This window comes from Ornithorhynchus anatinus, chromosome 2 (assembly GCF_004115215.2).
Source record: "Ornithorhynchus anatinus isolate Pmale09 chromosome 2, mOrnAna1.pri.v4, whole genome shotgun sequence".
In the NCBI taxonomy this organism is placed as follows: Eukaryota; Metazoa; Chordata; class Mammalia; order Monotremata; family Ornithorhynchidae; genus Ornithorhynchus; species Ornithorhynchus anatinus.
The window spans coordinates 135934134-135948440 of record NC_041729.1 but is presented as its reverse complement, the minus strand read 5'-3'; the positions used below and the strand labels follow the sequence as shown (position 1 = coordinate 135948440).

The 14307-nt window shown below is 50.2% G+C and overlaps 1 protein-coding gene across 1 annotated transcript in view; it reads right to left on the bottom strand.

Annotated features, from left to right (window-relative positions):
* SH3RF3 (SH3 domain containing ring finger 3) overlaps positions 1–1281 on the bottom strand; it is a 122422-nt gene extending 121141 nt beyond the window's left edge. The window contains exon 1 of the mRNA XM_039911207.1: positions 1223–1281. The gene's annotated coding sequence lies outside the window, so the exon portion shown is untranslated. The remainder of the gene's footprint in view (positions 1–1222) is intronic.
* Between the last annotated feature and the right edge of the window lie 13026 nt (positions 1282–14307).

Sequence of the window (14307 nt, the reverse complement as noted above, 5' to 3'; positions counted from 1 at the left end):
ACCTGATTATCTTGAATCTACCTCGGCGCTTAGGACAATGCCTCGCGCGTGGTAGGTGCCTAATAGATGTCATTAAAAAAAAATCCCTGCCCTTCCTTCCACCTTGAAATTCCATTCTCAGCCTCTCCCAGGAATGTTGGAGATTCCCCATCTGATGAGAGGTGATGGATCAGATATTAGACATGCCGATCTCCCCTCCCTTTCCTGCCGCCTGACCTCATCTCTGCTAAGTCAATGTGGGCCAGAGGTCAAGTCTGGCCAGCCAGGAAACCCGAGGATGAAGCATCCTCTCGTGGAAGCTGGAATTTCAGGTCGGTTTTCCCCGGCAGGAAAACGCATTTCTGCTCCCAGGCCTCTCCTGACAGAGATCTCTTTCCTTTTCCAACCAATTGATATTGACCTGAACTGGGAACACTAATTCCTTGGAATAAAAGGGAAAAAAAAAACCTCTTTGTAGAGGACTTCATGATGTTTTTGGTAATTCAGCCTGGCTCAGCGGAAATAATGTTGGTATTTGTTAAGCGCTTACTATGTGCAGAGCACCGTTCTAAGCGCTGGGGTAGATACAGGGTAATCAGGTTGTCCCATGTGAGGCTCACAGTCTTCATCCCCATTTTCCAGATGAGGGAACTGAGGTCCAGAGAAGTGAAGTGACTTGCCCACAGTCACACAGCTGACGAGTGGCGGAGCCCGGGCTTGGGAGTCAGAGGTCATGAGTTCGAATCCCAGCTCTGCCACTTGGCAGCTGCGTGACTGTGGGCGAGTCACTTCACTTCTCTGTGCCTCAGTTCCCTCATCTGGAAAATGGGGATTAACTGTGAGCCTCACGTGGGACAACCTGATCACCCTGTACCCCCAGCGCTTAGAACAGAGCGCTCTGAACATAGCGCTCTGAACATAGTAAACGCTTAACAAATACCAACATTATTATGATTGTTAATTCAATCGCTTGGCATTTAGGCTTCAGGAAAGTCAAATGGCAGCAGTTACTGTTTCTAATAATCTAGGCTTGGGAAATCTGAGGCCCATCTCTGAGGCACTTCTTCAGTGGGCTGTTCCAGAGTCAGAACCAAGGGACGGTCTGCCCACCTTCAGTGCAAACTGGGGATGAGCCATCAGAGAATGAGGTTAACGAATACACCCCCAGACATGGTCTTTGGGCCTGCAACCTCTCAAGAAGAGTGCTCAAAAACGGACTCCCTTTTCCCAGAACCCTACTCACTTTTTGAGGTAAAAGGTTTCAGTCGTGAAACCCAAAGTGGCTTCCGAGCCAGGAATTTGGGACGACCTTGACCCAGCAGGCAGGGCGAACGTCCACAAACCAGAGCACTGGGGGGGGGGGACGACGACGACGACTAAGGGTGGAGTTTCTGGCCATTGGAAGTGCCCTGGGTGACATCACAGTCCCATGATGTCAGCCCAACTGCATCTATCCATAATTTTTTTTAACGTTTGTATGTTTACCAGGTTTGTTGTACTTTCCCAAGCGCTGAATACAGGGCTCTATACATAGTTAGTGCTCAATAAATACCACTGATTGATTACCGTGGGAAGTGATATCAGGCCAACCTTTACACACAAATTCGTCCATACCTGCTTAAACTCTGCCCTCTCCTCCACCTCCAAACATTCTTTCCCCATCCTCACTGACTCCCAGGCTTAACGCCTTCACCAGTTGTGTCGATCTATACTTCCTCCTCAATCCCCCTGCGTCCCTATCCCCTCCACCATCTCTCGGCCCTACTGACCTGGTCACGTGCTTCACTGAGAAAATTGAAACCAGCAGGCATGATCTCCGTGAAAATCTCCCCTGCTCCTCTCCAGTCTCTCCCTCCTCCTACCCCTTCTTCAACTCTTCCATCTTTCCCGGCGGTATCTTGAGATCTCCCACCTCCTCTCATAACCTACACCTTACCCTGCACCTCCTACCCCAATCGTACACATCTTATCAGAGCGCTTGCCCCATCGCCTCCTCCTTCCCTGATCATCATCTTCAACTCTTCACTCTCCAGTGGCTTCTTCCTCACTGCTTTCAAGCATGCTCATGTCTCTCCCACGTAGAAAACCCTTCCCTTGACCCCACGGCTCCCTCCAGTTATCGCCCCCACTCCTTCCTACCATTCCTCTCCCAACAACTCCTCGAGCGAGTTGCCTACACCCACCGTCTCAAGTTCTCCTCCTCCAAATCTCTCTCCGACCTCCTCCAATCTGGCTTCCGTCCCTTTCACTCCCCAGAAGCCGCCCTCTCACAGGTCACCAACGATCTCCTTCTTGCCAAATCCAGTGGCTCTACTCCATCCTCATCCCCCTCGACCTCTCGGTTGCCTTCGACACTGCGGACCATCCCCTTCTCCTGGAAACGTTATAATGTTGGTATTAAGCGCTTACTACATGCAGAGCACTGTTCTAAGTGCTGGGGTAGATACAGGGTCATGAGGTTGTCCCATGTGAGGCTCAGAGTCTTCACCCCCATTTTACGGATGAGGGAACTGAGGCGGCACAGAGAAGTGAAGTGACCTACTCACAGTCACACAGCTGACAAGTGGCGGAGCCGGGATTCGAACCCATGACCTCTGACTCCCAAGCTCATGCTCTTTCCACTGAGCCACGCTGTTTCTCTAATCTTGGCTTCACTGACACTGTCCTCTCCTGCTTTTCTTCCTATCTATCTCTAGCCACTCATTCTCAATCTCCTTGGCTGGCTCCTCCTATGCTTCCCAACTCCTAACTTTGGGAGTCTCTCAAGGTTTATATTCTATTCTCCATCTCCACCCACTCCCCTGGAGAACTCATCTGTTCCCATGGCTTCAGCTACCACCTCTATGAAGATAATAATGTCGGTATTTGTTGAGCGCTTACTATGTGCAGAGCACTGTTCTAAGCGCCGGGGTAGATACGGGGGAATCAGGTCGTCCCACGTGAGGCTCACAGTTAATCCCCATTTTACAGATGAGGGAACTGAGGCCCAGAGAAGTGAAGTGACTTGCCCACGGTCCCAAATCTACATGTCCAGCCCTGATGACTCTCCCTCTCCGCAGTCTTGTCTTTCATCCTTTCTTTCAGGACATCTCTACTTGGATTTACCACCAATTTAACATGTCTAAAACAGAAGTCCTTATCTTCCCATCCAAACCTACCTTTCCCCCGACTTTCCCACCACTGTAGATAACACCACCGCCCTCCCTGTCTCACAAGCCAATAACCTTGGCATTATCCTTGCCTCATCTCTTTCATTCAATTCATATATTCAATAGAATGATGCTACTGATGTCTGTTCACTCGTTCCGTTGTCCGTCTTCCCCCTTCTAGACTGTGTGCCCGTTGTGGGAAGGGATTGTCCCTATTTGTTGCTGAATTGTACTCTCCCAAGCACTTAGTACAGTGCTCTGCACACGGTAAGCGCTCAGTAAATACGACTGAATGAATGACTCTGTCACAGGTACTGTCGGTTCAACGTTCACATCACTAAATTAGAGAGGCAGCGTGGCTCAGTGGAAAGAGCCCGGGCTTGGGAGTCAGAGGTCATGGGTTCGAATCCCCGCTCTGCCACTTGTCAGCTGTGTGACTGTGGGCAAGTCACTTCACTTCTCTGGGCCTCGGTTACCTCATCTGGAAAATGGGGATTAACTGTGAGCCTCACCTGGGACAACCTGATTTCCCTGTATCTACCCCAGAGCTTAGAACGGTGCTCGGCACATAGTAAGTGCTTAACAAATACCAACATTATTATTATTAATAAAATCCGCCCTTTCCTCTCCATCCAAACTTCAACCATGTTAAACTTATTCTCTCTTGCCTTGATCACTGCTTCAGCCTCCTTGCTGACCTCCCTGCTTCCTTCCTTTCCCCACTTCACTCCATACTCGATCTCATCTATCTCTCCACGGACCCCTCGCCCACATCCTGCCTCTGGCCTGGAACCTCCACCCCCAGTTCATCTCTGACAGACGATCCCTCTCCCCACCGTCAAAGTCTTACTAGAAGAACACCTCATCCGAGAGGCCTTCCCTGTTGAAGCTCTCATTTCCTTTTCTCCCATACTCTTCTTCATCACCCTTGCATTTGGATTGGTTTCCTCTATTCGCCCCACGCTCAAACCCACAACACTTTCATATATAGCCATAAGTTCCTTATCTATGTTTCCCCCTCTAGACTGTAAGCTCCCCGTGGGCAGGGAACTCCCAACGCTTAGTACGGGTTCTTAGTACAGTGCTCTGAATATAGTAAGCACTCAGTAAATATGTATGACTGACTGATTGATTGATCTAATGGGGTGCGGCAGGAGAAATGGAGACTAGTACTTGAGTTTCCCCCTCGCAGAATCACCTCCGACGGGTCGGAGACAGCTCGACAGCACAAGACGAGGGTTTCCTCTCCTCTCTTTCTCAGCCCACAGGCCTCCAGGAGGATGTTTGGATGTGCCGGGGGCAGAACGACTCTGGGGGCGTCCACCCGGGGTCAACGGGGAGGAAGTAAACGCTATCCTTTCAGATTTGCTCGGTGCAGAGTACTGCACATGAATAGTAAGGGCTCAATAGACATCTCTCATTGATTGGGCCCTTGTTCGCTCAGAATACGGGTAGCAAGCAAACCCTCTGTCTTGAAGGCTCCTAAATGCTTAGAGGAGATAATGATAATAATGTTGGGATTTGTTAAGCGCTTACTATGTGCCGAGCACTGTTCTAAGCGCTGGGGGAGATACAGGGTCATCAGGTCGTCCCACGTGAGGCTCACAGTTAATCCCCATTTTCCAGATGAGGTCACCGAGGCCCGGAGAAGCGAAGTGACTCGCCCACAGTCACACAGCTGCCAAGCGGCAGAGCCGGGAGTCGAACCCGTGACCTCTGACTCCCAAGCCCGTGCTCTTTCCACTGAACCACGCTAGAGCACAGGCCTGACAGTCAGAAAACCTGGGTTCTAATCCTGCCTCCCGGCTTGAAAACTATAAATTCCCTGTGAACAGGTTTCGAGTCTACCAGCTCTATTGTATAATACTTTCCCAAGTGCTTAATAATAATGATGATGATAATGATGATGGTATTTGTTAAGGACTTACTATGTGTCAAACACTGTTCTAAGCACTGGGTGTAGGTGCAAGCTAATCAGTCCCTGCCCCACATGGGGGCTCACAGTCTTAACCCCCATTTTACAGGGTGAGGTAACTGAGGCACAGAGAAGTGAAGTGACTTGCCCAAGGTCACAAGGCAGACAAGTGGCGGAGCCAGGATTAGAGCCCAGGTCCTTCTGATTCCCAGGCCTGTGCTCTATCCACTGAGCCACGCTGCTTCTCCTACAGTCTTCTGGACACGTTGAGCGCTCAATAAATATCACTGACTGATTGGTTGGCTGCTTTGTGATCTTGGGCCTCGGTTTCCTCATCTGTAAAATGGGGATTATAGATTTCTTCTCTATCCCCGTTAGGCTGTGAGCCCCATGATGGGAAAGGGACCGCTTCGGATCTGCCCATACTGTCCCAACCCCGCACAGTTAGAGAAGCAGCGTGGCTCAGTGGAAAGAGCACGGGCTTTGGAGTCAGAGGTCAGGAGTTCGAATCCCAGCTCTGCCACTTCTCAGCTGTGTGACTGTGGGCAAGTCACTTCACTTCTCTGTGCCTCAGTTCCCTCATCTGGAAAATGGGGATTAAGACTGCGAGCCCCACGGGGGAACAACCTGATTCCCCTGCGTCTACCCCAGCGCTTAGAACAGTGCTCGGCACATAGTAAGCGCTTAACAAATACCAACATTATGACAGTATTCGGCACAGAGTAACAAATGCCACAATTACTGCTGTTATCATTACTTTCATCCTCCAGGTTTCTCACGCGTGTTAACAAATGTTCTCTTTCCGGGGGCCTGGGAGGGAAGATGTATCGGCCATCCAGAAGGCTCTAAAATCCATCCTGCGGTGCCTCCGAAATCCAGATTCTTTTCAATCATTCTTGAAGGGATGCAGCTGGCCCCTTGTCTCTAATTCTCTCCTCCCGGCCGCATAATCCCACCGGCTTCCCTTTGAAGGGGCTCTGGTTTATTCAGGGACCTCCAGCGAGCAGCCCCGGAATCAATATGGCCAAGCCATCGAGGAAGAGAAAGCGATGGATACCGTATAATTAAACACCAGCAGCAAGAGCGAGGCATCCATAATGATTAAAACTTCTAATTTCAATTTCATGCCTCATTATTCAGATACAGCACACAAATGCTTAACGCGCTTCCCACGCGACGGGCAGGAGGGAGAGACTTGGGTCCCGAAAGACACCGTTGGCCTCCAGCCAGCACCTCATACAAGCTTTTCCATTCCACGGGGCTCTGGCCACATTTCCAAATCTCCTCTCCAGCAGAGAGGAGGTGACGGGTCAGTGGGACACAGAAAGGAATTTCAAGATTGGTTAAAACAAACTAAAGGCAAGACTTTTCCCACTCAGAGGGTGTTAGGCGGATGAAATTCCTTGCAACAGGAAGCTCGGCAGGCCACAGTTCGATTGATGTACGAGCGATCCGGGTCGGATCGGTCGGTGGGGAAGTTAGGAGTGTGGAATAGTTAATGATGATAATGATAATAATAATAATGTTGGTATTCGTTAAGCGCTCACTATGTGCCGAGCACTGTTCTAAGCGCTGGGGGAGACGCAGGGGAATCAGGTCGTCCCACGTGGGGCTCACGGTCTTCATCCCCATTTTACAGATGAGGCACCGAGAAGTTAAGTGACTTGCCCAAAGTCACCCAGCTGACAGGTGGCCGAGCCGGGATTCGAACCCATGCCCTCTGACTCGAAAGCCCATGCTCTTTCCACTGAGCCACGCGTAATGATAATTGTGATATCTGTTAAGCGCACATTATGTTCCAGGCACTGTACTAAGCAGGTGGATCCAAGCTAATCGGGTTGGACCCAGTCCCTGTCCCAGATGGGGCTCAAAGTCTTAATCCCCATTTTACAGATGAGGAACCTGAGGCACTGAGAAGTTAAGTGACTTGCCCAAAGTCACACAGCTGACAGGTGGCAGAGCCGGGATTAGAACCCATGACCTCTGCCTCCTAGGCCCAGGCTCTTTCCACTGAGCCTCGCTGCTACTGAGGTAGATACAAAATAATCAGGTTGGACCCAATCCATGTCCACATGGGGCTCCCAGTCTTTGTCCCCATTTTACTGATGAGGAATCTGAGGCTCAGAGGAGTGAAGTGACTATTCCAAGGTCACAAAGCAGACACGCAGCAGAGCAAGGATTAGGACCAGGCCGGTGCTCTTTCCCCTAGGCCATGTTGCTTCTGCTTCCCTTAAAAGGGGCTTAGGACAAGAGCAGGATCCATCTTCCGGGTGGGTGAGAGGAGCTGGAAGTTGGCATCAGCATCAGCTGCATCACGGGAATTCGTTGAGCGCCAACTGAGGCACAGAACTCTGGGCTGGACCTCTGCTGCGTGCAGAGCACTGCCTCCCGTGCTTGGAAACGTACACCAGAAAAAAAGAAAAAGCCATGATCCCTTGCCCTAATGGAAAGGGGAGATAATCAGACATAAATACACTAGTTGAACAAAAAAAAATCAGAGATACAAAAGATCAAGCAAAAATAAGGGATTACGCAAAACAGCTGACGCTCAGAAGTTCCTTCTACTGATAACACTGGTGCGTTTTCGAAAATCTGAGATGTTTAAAAAGATAATATTGACCGAGAACCATGGCCCACTGGAAAGAGTGCGGGCCTGGGAACTGATTTCTAATGCCGGCTCTGCCAGTTGCTTGCTGTGCAACCCTGGGTAGGTCACTTCACTTTTTTGCGCCTCGATTTCCACATATTTGAAATAATAGCAATGAAAGTAAAAGATCTGTTAAGCGCTTACGATGTGTCAAGCAATGTATTCATTCATTGAATAGTATTTATTGAGCGCTTACTATAATAATGTTGGTATTTGTTGGTATTTGTCAAGCGCCTACTATGTGCCGAACACCGTTCTAAGCACTGGGGTAGACACAGGGGAATCAGGTTGTCCCACGTGGGGCTCACGGTCTTAATCCCCATTTTCCAGATGAGGTCACTGAGGCCCAGAGAAGTGAAGTGACTTGCCCACAGTCACTCAGCTGACAAGTGGCAGAGCTGGGATTCGAACCCATGACCTCTGACTCCAAAGCCCGTGCTCTTTCTACTAAGCCACGCTGCAGAGCACTGTACTAAGCGCTTGGAATGAACAAGTCGGCAACAGATAGAGACGGCCCCTGCCGTTTGACGGGCTCACGGTCTAGTCGGGGGAGTACTAAGTGCTGGGGTTCACGCAATGTACTAAATGCTGGGGTTCACGCAAGATATTCAGGCCCCACGTGGGGCTCACAGTCTAAGTAGGAAAGAGAAGATTGTAAACCTGGTGTGGGCAGGGATTATCTCTCTTTATTATTGCTGAACTGTACTGTAAAAGCACTTGGTACAGTGCTTTGCACACGATAAGTGCTCAATGAATACGACTGGATCAAAGAATGGGGATTCAGTGTGTGTTTTCCCTCCATCTTAGACCATGAGAAGCAGCGGGGCTCAGTGGAAAGAGCCCGGGCTTTGGAGTCAGAGGTCATGGGTTCGAATCCCGGCTCGGCCACTTGTCAGCTGGGTGACTTTGGGCGAGTCACTTCGCTTCTCGGTGCCTCAGTGACCTCATCTGGAAAATGGGGATGAAGACTGTGAGCCCCACGTGGGACGACCCGATTCCCCTGGGTCTACCCCAGCGCTTAGAACGGTGCTCGGCACATAGTGAGCGCTTAACGAATACCAACATTATTATTATTATTATTATGATCCCCATGTGGGGCAGGAGCTGCGTCCGACCCGATTAACTTCTATCTTCCCCAGCACTTGGCATCAATCCATCAGTCATATTCATGGAGCACTTACCATGTGCAGCACACTGTACTAAGCACTTAGGAGAGTACAATAGAACAGAATTAGTGAGCGTGTTCCCTGCCCGTAACGAGCTTACAGTCTAGAGTCTAGTTCGGGGCTTAGCATGTAGTAAGTGCTTAACAAATATTTACACCGGCACTTACGACGGTGCTCGGCACACAGTAAGCACCTAACAAATACTCTCATCATTATTATATTATATAGTAATAATAATAATCGTACAAGTTAAGCACTTACTATGTGCCAGACTCTGTCCTAAGACAGTGTTGGAAAGCTTCCATTGTGTCGAGAAGACGGGCCAACCTGTTCTATTAGAGAAGCAGCGTTGGCTCAGTGGAAAGAGCCCGGGCTTCGGAGTCAGAGGTCCTGGGTTCGACCCCCGGCTCGGCCACTTGTCGGCTGTGTGACTGTGGGCGAGTCACTTCACTTCTCTGTGCCTCAGTTACCTCGTCTGTAAAACGGGGATTAACTGTGAGCCTCACGTGGGACATCCTGATGACGCCGTATCTACCCCAGCGCTTAGAACAGTGCTCTGCACATAGTAAGCGCTTAACAAATACCATCATTATTCACAATCATCCTAGCAGAAACATGCTCCATTTCCACTATCTCTCCATTGTTATCCCTGAGCGGAAGTGAGCCGAATGTCAGTCACTCAGTCAATTGTACTCACTGAGCACTTACTGGGCACAGAACACTGTACTAAGCACCTGGGAGAGCACGGTATAACAATAAAGAGACACAATCACTGCCCACAACAAGCTTACAGTCTAGAGGGGGAACGTCCAGCTATCCGCTCGACCTGACAGGGCGTGGGACACTCTAGACTCATTTATTCATTCACTCAGTAGTATTTATTGAGCGCTTACTCTGTGCAGAGCACTGTACTAAGCGCTTGGAATGGACAAATGGGTGACAGATAGAGACAGTCCCTGCCCATTAGGCTCACAGTCTAATCGGCTTGTTGTGGGCGGCGAACGTGTCTACCAACTCTGTTGTACTCTCCCACGTATTTAACACAGACGTTGTTGTCTTTTGCTGTCGAGTCGTGACCGACCCATAGGGACGTCGCAGACACATCTCTCCCGGAACGCCCCATTTCCATCTGCGACGGTTCTGGTAGCCGATCCAGAGAGTTTTCTTGGTAAAAATACGGAAGCGGTTTACCATCGTCTCCTTCCACGCGGTAAACGAGTCTCCGTCCTCGACTCCCTCCCGCGCCGCCGCTGCCCGGCACGGGGGAGTTTTGACTCGTAGCAGATGGCCTTCCGCTCGCTAGCCACTGGCCAAGCTAGGAATGGAACGGCCGGGCCTCTGTTTGACTCTCTCTCCCGTAGTCGTGACCGGTAGAGGCCTGGAAACTCTCCAAGTGTGACCCTGAGAGGGATAGTTTACTGCTTCCTGGCTCCGGTTTCTGTCCTTAGATTGTAAGCTCCCGGCGGGCAGGGAACGTATCCATCACCTCTACTGCGTTGTCCTCTCCTAAATGTCTATAGGAGAAGCAGCGTGGCTCAGTGGGAAGAGCCCGGGCTTTGGAGTCAGAGGTAATGGGTTCGACTCCCGGCTCTGCCCCTTGTCAGCCGGGTGACCGTGGGCAAGTCACTTCACTTCTCTGGGCCTCAGTTATGCCATCTGTAAAATGGGGATTAAGACTGTGAGCCCCACGTGGGGCAACCGGATTCCCCTGGGTCTACCCCGGCGCTTAGCACAGTGCTCTGCACGTAGTAAGCGCTTAACAAATGCCAACATTATTAGTAGTAGTAGTAGTACCGTGCTCAGTCCACAGCAAGTTCTCAAAAAATACCACTGATTAATTGGTTGATAGGTAAAGCTGACCCTGAATCCAGTAGGGCATAAATTTTAAGTTGAAATGAAGGGGGCCAGACTAAAGTTATTTATGGGAAGCAGCGTGGCTCAGTGGAAAGAGCCCGGGCTTGGGGCTCCCAGGCTTGGGAGTCCCAGGACATGCGTTCGAATCCCGCACCGGCCACTTGTAGTGAAGCAGCGTGGCGCAGTGGAAAGAGCGCGGGCTTTGGAGTCAGGGCTCATGAGTTCGAATCCCAGCTCTGCCACTTGTCGGCTGTGTGACTGTGGGCGAGTCACTTCACTTCTCTGCGCCTCAGTTCCCTCATCTGTAAAATGGGGATGAAGACTGTGAGCCCCACGTGGGACGACCCGATTCCCCTGTGTCTACCCCAGCGCTTAGAACGGTGCTCGGCACATAGTAAGCGCTTAACAAATACCAACGTTATTACTTGTCAGCTGTGTGACTGTGGGCAAGTCACTTCACTTCTCTGTGCCTATCTGTAAAATGGGGATGAAGATTGTGAGTCTCACGTGGGACAACCTGATTACCCTGTATCTACCCCGGCGCTTAGAACAGTGCTTTGCATATAGTAAGCGCTTAACAAATACCATTATTTTCTCCCCCGATTAGATTGTAAGCCCGTCAAAGGGCAGGGACTCTATCTGTTACCGATTTGTCCATTGCAAGGGCTTAGTACAGTGCTCCGCACATAGTAAGCGCTCAATAAATACTACTGAATGAATAAAGTTATTAGTTATTTGGGGCTTCAGGGAGTGGGCTGCTTGAAGGAGATTCCCCCCACATGGAACTAACTTCTCCCTGCTCAACTTCCACTTCCCTCTCCTCCAACCCAGTCTCCTCTTCCAATTAATTCCCACCTTCCTGGTTCTGTATTCAATTCGATTGCAAGCTCTTTGAGGGTAGGGAGCATGTCTACCAACTCTTGCATTTTTCCAAGCACTTAGTACAGTTCTCAACCAGTGCTAATGATATGATTGATACATCTATTCGTTTTTTAAATGGTATTCATGAAGTGCTTACTATGTGTTGAGCAACTTGTTAAGCGCTTACTATGTGCAAAGCGCTGTTCTAAGCGCTGGAATAATAAATAATGTTAAGTGCCTACTATGTGCAAATCAATTTTCTAAGCACTGGGGTAGAGACAGGGTGATCAGATGGTCCCACGTGGGGCTCACAGTCTTAATTCCCATTTTACAGATGAGGGAACTGAGGCCCAGTGAAGCGACTGGCCCAAATTCACAGAGCAGACCACTGGTGGAGCCGGGATTAGAACTCATGTCCTCTGACTCCCAAGCCCGTGCTCTTTCCCGTAAGCCACGCCGCTGCTTCTGTTCTAAGCACCGGGTAGATCCAGGTTAATCAGGACAGATACAGTCCCTTCTCCCACACGGAGCTCACGGTCAAGCAAGAGGGAGAACAGGTATCGACTCCCCTTTTTGCGGTCAAGGAAACCGAGGCACGAATAAGTTAAGCGACCAAGGTAACACTGCAGACAAGCGGTGCAAGCCCAGATTAGAACCCAAGTCTTCCGACTCCCGGGGCCGTGCTTCATCCACTAAGTCAAGCTGTTTTACTGGCATTAGTGGTATTTGCTGAACGAAATGCTCTCATAAAGTACCAAAGTGAGTGAGACTCATTCCCTACCCGCGAAGAATCTGGGTGCTAACAGGGAAGACGGACCTAAAATATTTACAGGGTAATCAGAATGAATAATGGAATGTCCAGTGGAGTATACATTTGTACACGCCAGGGTTATGGGTAGCAATAAGAACATAAGTGCTAGACATAACTGGTGAGTTGACTGGGGTGATGGGCGTTTACCGGGGAAAGCTCGTTGGAGGAAGTGGAATCAATCGATCGGCGGGATTTTCAGCAGCACTGCTTTAATGCAGATCGTTCCTAAATCTACCTCTTCAGCCCGGACCTCTGTCTTTCTTTGAAATCTCTCATTTCCTCCTGCCTTCGGGACATCTCTTTTTTTAGGTCCTAAGCACTGGGGTAATCAAGGTCATCGGGTAACATGGTAATCAGGTTAAACCCGCATGGGGCTCACGGTCGCAATCCCCATTTTGCAGATCAGGTAACTGAGGCCCAGAGAAGTGAAGCGACTTACCCAGGGTCACACAGCAGACAAGTGACGGAGCCGGGGATTAGGGCCCAGGTCCTTCTGATTCCCACGCCTGTGCTCTCTCCACTAAGCCACGCCGATTCTCTTACGGTCTTCTGGACGCAGTAAATGCTCAGTAAACACCACTGATTAGTTGCCTGCTGTGTGATCTTGGGCCTCGGTTTCCTCATCCGTAAAATGGGGATTATAGATTTCTTCTCCTTCCCCGTTAGGCTGTGAGCCCCATGACGGGAAAGGGACGGCTGCTCATCTCTACTTGGCTGTTCCATTGACACCGCAAACTAAACACGTCCACGACCCATCTCCACATCTCCCACCTCAAACCCTCTTCTCCCACCAGCCTCTCCCATCCCTGTAGACAACACCCACCACCCTTCCCTTCTCACAGGCCCGTAATACTTGGCATTATTATCCTCCAGTCGTCTCCTTTCGACCCACCGCGGTGCGTTGGGCTGAGAGGGTGACGGCCACCGATGTCCGGCCCTGGGCGAGCCCAGCTGGGACTTCCAGTCCTGCCCACGGTCTTAGCCTCCACCACAGGCACCCAAGGGGTCGAGCTCGTCACGGGCCGCTCTGTCGTAATGTACTCTCCCAAGTGCTTAGTACAGTGTGCATCTCCTCCAAGAAGCCCTCCCTGACTGTGCCCTCCTCTCCTCTTCTCCCACTCCCTCTGCGTCGCTCCTACTTGCTCCTTCAGTCATCCTCCCTCCCATCCCCACATCACATACGTATAGATCTGTGTATACCTATAATTTATTTATAGTGATAATAATAATGTTGGCATTCGTTAAGCGCTTACTATGTGCAGAGCACTGTTCTAAGCGCTGGGGGAGATACAGGGGAATCGGGTTGTCCCCCGTGAGGCTCACAGTTAATCCCCATTTTACAGATGAGGGAACTGAGGCCCAGAGAAGTGAAGTGACTTGCCCACAGTCACACAGCTGACTGGTGGCAGAGCCGGGAGTCGAACCCGTGAACTCTGACTCCGAAGCCCAGGCTCTTTCCACTGAGCCACGCTGTTTCCCAAATAGATAAATAAAAAAAAATAAATAAATAAATTTATCTATTTATCTATTTATTGATATCAATGCCTATCTCTTCTTCTAATAATAATAAGAAGAATGTTGGTATTTGTTAAGCGCTTACTATGTGCCGAGCACTGTTCTAAGCGCTGGAGTAGATACAGGGGAATCAGGTTGTCCCACATGGGGCTCACAGTCTTCATCCCCATTTTACAGATGAGGGAACTGAGGCACCGAGAAGCGAAGTGACTCGCCCAAAGTCACACGGCTGACAAGTGGCCGAGCCGGGATTCGAACCCATGACCTCTGACTCCAGAGGTCGGGCTCTTTCCACTGAGCCACGCTGCTCCTCTAGACTCTGAGCTTGATGTGGGCAGGGATTGCGCCTGTTCGTTGTTCTACGGTACTCTCCCAAGTGTTTAGTACAGTGCTTTGCCCACAGTAGGCGT